Raw genomic sequence first — 8,487 nt, 5'->3', positions numbered from 1 at the left:
CCTATATTGATACCTCATTAGCATGGAGAACTCCAGGGTTTTTATGCTAAGTGAGGAATTATCATGGTCCTCTCAGCGGTGTGTGGTGGTTGTGTGTTCCAGAGCAGGTAGAGGCAGGCAGGGAGTGGCCCCATTCCTACTGTTCTCAATTCTGAGATTTACAGGGTCTGGGCTCATTCAACTTTACCAGTTCTTCTATCTGGTGGCACAATTCATTTGCCCCACAAAAACTATTAGAACTCATAATGCAGAGAATTTAGTTGATGGAAACAATTGCTTGTTGGAGACTAAGTTGGCTTTGAGTTGGTTGAAATGCTTGATGAGGCAGTGTCTCCTTCTAGCTCTACCACTGTCCATTCGTCCCTTTCTTGGGGCAAGTTCACCTCACACTAAGCAACATGATATTTCTTTCTGGGTCTTAAAGACCGAGGAAAGAGATTCTTGAGTTAAAAGCATCATTCTGTGCTGTGAGAAGCTGGTCAGAGCCAGGGATTCCTTTCTAGACTCTGAAGTCAGCTCCGCTAGAATCCCCAAGGTCCGGTGAGTTTCTTAGTAATGGATGGAGAGCTGTCTGGATTGGTCAGCCATCAACCCAGTAATGGGTGGAGAGCTGTTCTGATTGGTCGGCCCACATCCCCTCGGCCAGCCCCAGCTGCTGACTCAACCAGAGCACATCAACAGGTATCTCATGCCATTGATGAGATGAAGCCTCTTCTCGGACAAGCCACATCACCACTGCCTTGCCTTCCCTCCATTGTGGGATGAGAGGGTGTGTCACCACACAGGACCACTGAGAAGACGGAATGATGGGTCACACTGGAGCTCAGTGAAAGTCTGAGCCTCTCCTGCTCACAGCCAAAGAACTAGCATGTGCAATTCCACTGCTTCATGAAGAGATAAGTAATTATTAAAAGAAAGCCATGCTAGTTTATTTATAGAACTATATCTCTGTCCTAACAGTATGGAATCTTTAATGCAATTAACCCGTGTAATTTTTAGACCTCTCTTTTAAAAAAGTAACTTCCATAGGTCATTGAGGGTACCTGTGACTCACTGCCACCTTAGCTATCAAATTATCGCTGTTGCCTAATTTATCATTGAAGACCCAAGAATGCCATTAAAGGTAATTACTGCCTGTATGAGTCAGAAATCTTCTACACCTGAAAACACTGAATGCAATTAATTTAAGAGGTCTGTCACATATGTTGTAGAACCAAGCTTAATGAATTTGCACAATGTGTGTTGTGTTTTATGAGGGCAACTTCGAATCCTCATGATGAGATGGATCTGAGTTCTCCTGGTAAGACTACTTGGGGTGGTGGGACGGGAACAGAGAAATTCTGGGTCACTTTTTCTCCTAGTAAGGTTTCATTCATCACCCTACCTCACACCCCTGCTTAAATTAGGACTGGAAACCCCTGAACCATCTCTGCAAGGCATTTGAACCACTAAATGACACAAACACACCTTGCTTCTGTTTGGTTTTGATTGCTTTCTTGGCCTTGATTCCCTGCAGCATTTGGTATGATTGAGTAATTTTCAGTTGGGTTTTCTCACCCTGCCTCTGCTAATCTGCCAGTGGTTGGTTTTTACAGCACTGCCTTGATCTTTTGCTGGAGTTTTTAAAGGGGTATTTTATTGCCTGCCATTACCATTCTCAGTAGCTTCTGGGCACTGTCATTTCACCAGCCTAATGTGTAACGAAGCATGCCACTATCTGGGCCCTTGTCTTTGAGAGAGTTTCTATTTCCTCTCAGGAGTTACATTCTCCTCATTCCTCCAGCCACTCTGCTTTTTGGTCCACACTTGATTTTTCATTTGAAATGAGATGCTTAAAGTCTCACAATGACAGATAATGCCATTTAAGACGAGAACAAACTCTTCAATGGCTCATATGGTTACATTTGCATAGCCTTTGCCCAATCTGCAACATGGCAGTTAAGCCATATTCTACATATGGGTGTCTACTTCAGAAATTTCCTATGAACGGGACTGGGTTGAAGACCCAAACCTGCATGTGCCTTCATCCATTGAGCATCGAGTGGTGTTATCCTCTGTAAGGTATACATGAATATCTTTCCCCACAATATGTCTTCATCTGGGTCTTGGTGGGGGATTGTCCTTCTGAAAAACAGAGACACTTGTGAGCAGACAAACAGACCCTTACACCATGCTCTGCAGTCTGGACAAAGGACTCAGGCAGTATGCTTGCCTGAGCAGGAACTAGATGGCTTTTGTTGCCTGAGCAACACAGCCAGAATCCTCACATGCAGGCTTCCACATTCTTTGACCACTGACTACAGGCCAAACATGTAGCTGTCTGCAGTACAGAGATAACAGGAGGTCTTGTTAAGACGTTGACACTGTAACCCATGGGCTTGAATGTGAGTGTTTCTATCCTCATTCATTCATTCATTCATTCATTCAAAGAACATTAGCTGACTGATTACTACAGAGCAGACACCAAGCTGGGTGTTACAGATCCAAATATGAACATCACTGAGCCACCATTCCTGCTCTCATGGAATTAATGCTCGATTCCTATTTCTGCATAGCAAAAGAGAGTCCAAGTCACAGCGATAGCCAGTGTGCAGTCTTGAAGAGAAGCTTACTCTGAAAGAGTCTTCATGCCTGTGGTAGCCTAATGACCATGTGACTGACCCTAAGGCATTAGTCTTGTCTACCTGCCTCTCATTTGCCTCTCTTCTTCCCTTCCATTGTAATGTAAGCCTCACTTTTCTTTTTGTATGACACCAAGTGAAGCACACAAACTATTGTTGTCACTGTGTCCTAGGAGAGTACCAGCATGTGGTTTTAGTCTGTGACAAGACATTGCTTGGTATGTGAATGGACAGGAGACCAAATCCTACCTGGTTGTTTTAAGATAGACTAGGGGCCAAAATCATCATAGTTGTCTAGAATGAATACACACACACACACACACACACACACAATGTATTATGTATATTAATGTATGGTTAGTTTACCCTCTAGGGTAGCAGTTCTCAACCTGGGGGGGTCACATATCAAATATCTTACATATCAGATATTTACATTACAATTCATAACTGTAGCAAAATTGAAATTACACAGCAGCAACATAAATAATTCTATGAGTGGGGTCATCAGAACATGAAGAACTGTATAAATGGCTGCAGCATTAGGAAGGCTGAGAACCACTGCTCTAGAGCCACTGCTCTTAGATTTCTTTGACCAAAGTTAACATTATATTAACTAGTCCTCCTTAAATGAGGGGCGGAGAAGTGACTTGGTGGTTAATAGCACCTGCTGCTCCTACAGAGGACCTGAGTTCAGTTGCCAGCATCCACATGGCAGTTCACAGCCACCTGTAACTTCAGCTCCAGAGGATTTGACATCTTCTGGCTTCCTCAGGCACACTCACATTCAAGACACCCTTACACAAACAAACACACATGCGCATAAAAATTCTTTTAAAAAATCTTTAGAAGGGGTATGCATATAATAACAAGGTAAAATAGCTCCCTGGAGTCTCCGCCATTGCTTCCCTTTAAGCAAAGGGGACAGAGTTGCCTACCATAGGGGTGCTTGGTAGCATCAGAGACATTTTTAGTTGTTCCGATTGTGGGTACTATTGGCACTCAGTAGATTCAGGTCTGGGGTGCTGTTAAACATCCCACAATGTACCAACAACCCCCACTCCTGTCACCTGCAACAAAGAACAATCCAGCCCCCAATCTCAGGTTTGCAAAGGTTGCCAAACCCGGCTTTTGAACTAACCCACCTTGAGACACATTGCAACGTGCAGCACGAGGGTGAGATTGCCAAGACCAGATGACTCTGAGAGCAAATCCAGTATCCTCCTCCCACTCTGCTTTCCTTCTTTGTTTACCCACCGTTTGGTTCTCTTGTGCCACGTGGCTTTTTGTGGCTTTTATGGATTCAATCTTTAACTATATGGGCTTTTCATTACCCATTCTGAAATCGTGACTGGTTGTAATGTAAATTGCATAACACATCTTTCTGCAGCTTCAGATTCTGAAAGTTAACCCTCCCAGGCTGCTTATCTGTCTTCCAGCACCTACCTACGTTTTATGCACCGCGCTTGGCATTCTGGATTGTTCCTTTCATATTAATTTCAATGGTGCCCGGAGGGTCCCTCTCACTATATAATAGGTTGCTTTGTGACTGATTCCAGTCAGAGAACAATTCCTTCCACACAGTGAGATACTCTGGAATGTAAAAATGATACCCTCCGTGTATCATCCACATTTGTAGCATGCCACTCTGTCTGCAATTGTAGTGAAATTAAAACGGAAGATGAATTTTTTGTTCCTTTTTTTCTCTCTGAAAGTATTCCCACTGTTCCAGGTAACACTCACTGCCATTTAAAGCAACCAGAACTCAAAAGTTACCAGTTGAATGTAGATGAATATTTATTTTGTATCTAAATTTGCAAGCCATTAAGTATCCCCCGTCCAGAGATCGTTATTTCCATCATAATGGACCTCTGATGTTTTCAGGTTGTTCCAGTTTGTGATTGACCATTTGAAATGCACAGTTGTTTGTCACATCTATTGAGCTGTCATCTCCCTTAGCTCCTCTGTGGTTGTCCCTCCTGCATAGTTTTTCTCACCATGATGTCTGAAGAAGCTGGCCTCTCCCTTTTCATAGATCCTCAGCCTGGTGGGAAAATTAAAGTGACTTTTAGAGAATGATGGTTTTTAGAGCCTGATGCCTATTTGGCAGGATGCATGGAGTCTTTCAAAGACACTGGTTTTGAGCTGTTTGCTTGGAATCAAGTCTGTTGTTTCCTGAGAGCTGGCTGGCATCATTGTCCTCCGTCAGGGGAGTATGAAAAGGCACAGTAAGAAAGTAGTTTTGAATCAAGAGTCTGGTGGTTTTTAAGCTAGATCTTTCTTTGTGAGAAGGTTTGATTTCCATCTTAGTCTACAGTTCCTGAGTTGCAATATTTACAACTTGTACCATGGCAACACAATTAAAGTGTTAAGTTATTAATTATAGGGTTGGGGCGGGGCTTCAGCATCCCTCCAAGCATCTCCATGCTGCTGCTTCCTCTGGCTGATTATTCTGAAACCATCCTGGCAGGGGTGAAGACATTTTGAAGATACTTATGCACCTCCTCCAGCTGTTGGTCCTCAAAAAATTAGAATTCCCCCAAGACTCTCATGCCAAGAGAAGAGAGAAAGCTGGGGTCCTGGTGCTGGCCAAAGAAGGGTTTTCACACAGTTCTGACAACTTTGTCAGAAGTCCTTGCAGGAGAGACTGGGAGCCAAGACAATGGTGAACTAATGATGGTGTGGACCAGCACTGATAGGTTATACAAATGTCTTGCTTTCTATTTAAACTTAAACATCTAGACTGGAAGATGGAAATGGGGGAGATGTCTGTGAATTTCTTCTTTCCTCATCCCAATGTAGTCACATGAATAAATTTTTCTCAGCTTTCCACCAGTACCTGTCCCTTTTATTGGCTTATAGAGGACAGGTAGCCAAACCTAACTTGTTGGGGATATCAGGACCTGGGCTATGATGCTAAGGGCCCCACAAACATTGCCACCTTCCTGTTGTGACCACTTTTATGGTTGCTGCTGGACAGCTTCATCCATCTTATTCCTGCCATTTCTCCATCATTCTGATTTACCTACATCCATAGAGACTCTAGAAACTCTGATTTCCTGCCAATATCCAGAGAGGCAGAGTCCCACTTTCCAGCCTGTCCACTGGGTTCTTCTCAAGTTTCACCCTAAGCTGTCTTCTTCCTCGTTAGCCTATTTGGCTCACAGGATTTCCTATTCCAGGCTGATGCCTTAGCCCCCTAACCAACAAAATGCCTTTTCTCTTCATTACCACAGTTATTCACCTAAGAGACTTAAACTCCACATGGAAATTCCATGGAGCCTTCCTTTCAGCCTCTTCTACTGCAGTTCTCACCATCTGTTCTCATGATTCTTCATGAAACGTAGGTCTCCTTCTGCTAGGGCTCACTGGCCAGCTGAGCCGCTAGGCCAGTGAGAAAGCTTTTCCCAGGAAACAAGATGTAAGGGTCCTGAAGAATGACACCTGAGTTGACCAAGGCTTCCTTTGTAAAAAAAATAGCATCAAGAACTAGGAGTTAGAAGTTCAAGGTCATCTCAGTCTATGTTTTGAGTCTGTGCCCAGGCTGGGCTACATGAGACTCTGTCTCCAAATATAGTATATTTTCTCTTCTTTGTGATTCCCAGTTTTTATACAGCTACATAAGATAAGATCTGAGTGGCATGAAAATAAAGGTAAACTAACTGTGGAGACTGAGGAAGACACAAAAACAGAAGAGATGTGAGGAAGAATATTCTTTTTTTCCATTTTTTATTAGGTATTTAGCTCATTTACATTTCCAATGCTATACCAAAAGTCCCCCATACCCACCCACCCCCACTCCCCTACCCACCCACTCCCCCTTTTTGGTCCTGGCGTTCCCCTGTACTGGGGCATATAAAGTTTGTGTGTCCAATGGGCCTCTCTTTCCAGTGATGGCCGACTAGGCCATCTTTTGATACATATGCAGCTAGAGTCAAGAGCTCCGGGGTACTGGTTAGTTCATAATGTTGTTCCACCTATAGGGTTGCAGATCCCTTTAGCTCCTTGGCTACTTTCTCTAGCTCCTCCATTGGGAGACCTGTGATCCATCCATTAGCTGACTGTGAGCATCCACTTCTGTGTTTGCTAGGCCCCGGCATAGTCTCACAAGAGACAGCTACATCTGGGTCCTTTCGATAAAATCTTGCTAGTGTATGCAATGGTGTCAGCGTTTGGATGCTGATTATGGGGTGGATCCCTGGATATGGCAGTCTCTACATGGTCCATCCTTTCATCTCAGCTCCAAACTTTGTCTCTGTAACTCCTTCCTTGGGTGTTTTGTTCCCAATTCTAAGGAGGGGCATAGTGTCCACACTTCAGTCTTCATTCTTCTTGAGTTTCATGTGTTTAGCAAATTGTATCTTATATCTTGGGTATCCTAGGTTTGGGGCTAATATCCACTTATCAGTGAGTACATATTGTGTGAGTTCCTTTGTGAATGTGTTACCTCACTCAGGATGATGCCCTCTAGGTCCATCCATTTGGCTAGGAATGGAAGAATATTCTTGTCACACCATATCTACACCTTACTTTCTTTTCCTGTTGTTGTCCTAGAATACATTGACAAACGCAACTTAAGGGGGAATAGATTTATTCTGGCCCTCAGTCCATGGTGGCAGGGAAATCAGACCAACAGGAGCTTGAGGCAGTGGTCACATTGCATCCATGGTCAAGAAACAGAGCGGCATCTCATTTGTTCCTTTTTATACAGTCCAAATTCCCAGCCCAGGGGATAGTGCCACCCATAGTGAACACATCTTTCCACTTCAATTTACTTAGTTATCAGAATGCCTCACAAGCATGACCAGATGCCTCCTCCCAGATTAATCTAGATTCTATCAAGATGATAGAACCATTGTGATACATATACATGTCAAAACTTTTTTAAAAAATCATAAAGAAGAAAAACATGGAGAACATAACTGCAGGCTTAACTTACCAAACAAAACAAAACCCAAGTAAGATAGTGCTTATGACTTCTCTGTAAATCCTCTCTCTAAAACAACAACACAGAACTAGACAGAACAGTTCAAAACAAGCACGACAGTACACTGGAAAATGAGAAAGCACAACAGAGTAAGGAACGGTTGGTGGCTTTTCTGTGTTTGTTTTAACTATTAGAACCGAGGTAGTTCGCCTTTCCAGTGGTGGTGCCTCACAGTGAAGACTTCGTGTTCGTACTTGTAGCTATGCCATCCAAGGGTTCGCTGCAGTCTTGCAGGTCTTCGGATGCAAGAAGACAGCCACAGCTGCGGCCAACTGCAAACGGGGAAATGGGCTCATCAAGGTGAATGGACGTCCCCTGGAGATGATCGAGCCACGCACACTGCAGTACAAGTTCCTGGAGCCTGTTTTGCTTCTGGGCAAGGAGCGATTTGCTGGTGTGGATATCCAGGTCCGTGTAAAGGGTTGGTGGTTATGTGACCCAAATTTATGCTATCTGGCAGTCCATCTCAAAAATCCTGGTGGCTTATTACCAAAAATATATGGATGAAGCCTCTAAGGAGGACATCAAAGGTATCTTCATCCGGTATGATTGGACCCTGCTTGTAGCTGATCCCCGTCGCTGCAAATCCAAAAAGTTTGGAGGTCCTGATGCCTGTGTCCGAAACCAGAAATCCTGCTGATAAGCCCATCTCAAAGACCAGGGTTTACCTTTGTAATACACATCCTAGGGTTTAAAAAAAAAAAAAACGGGGTAGTTGAGGTGGATCGTGGGTAGTTGAGGACTCCAGCCACTCTCTCCCCAGGCTCATCTTCCCAGCTCTTCGGTGTGCATATCAACCAGGGCGCAGCAGGACTGTCTTTACTTGGGGCAGAGTGCAGAAGAATCTGCACCCGAGGAACGCTACAAGAAGTTCTTCAGGTT

At 43.9% G+C, this 8,487-nt stretch overlaps 1 pseudogene; it reads left to right on the top strand.

The window, feature by feature from the left end:
• Nucleotides 1–7,549: 7,549 nt before the first annotated feature.
• Nucleotides 7,550–8,245, top strand: Gm9330 (annotated as a pseudogene).
• Nucleotides 8,246–8,487: the final 242 nt, after the last annotated feature.

Source organism: Mus musculus, chromosome 7 (genome assembly GCF_000001635.26).
Source record: "Mus musculus strain C57BL/6J chromosome 7, GRCm38.p6 C57BL/6J".
Taxonomy (NCBI): Eukaryota; Metazoa; Chordata; class Mammalia; order Rodentia; family Muridae; genus Mus; species Mus musculus.
This window is presented reverse-complemented; position numbering and strand designations above follow the sequence as displayed.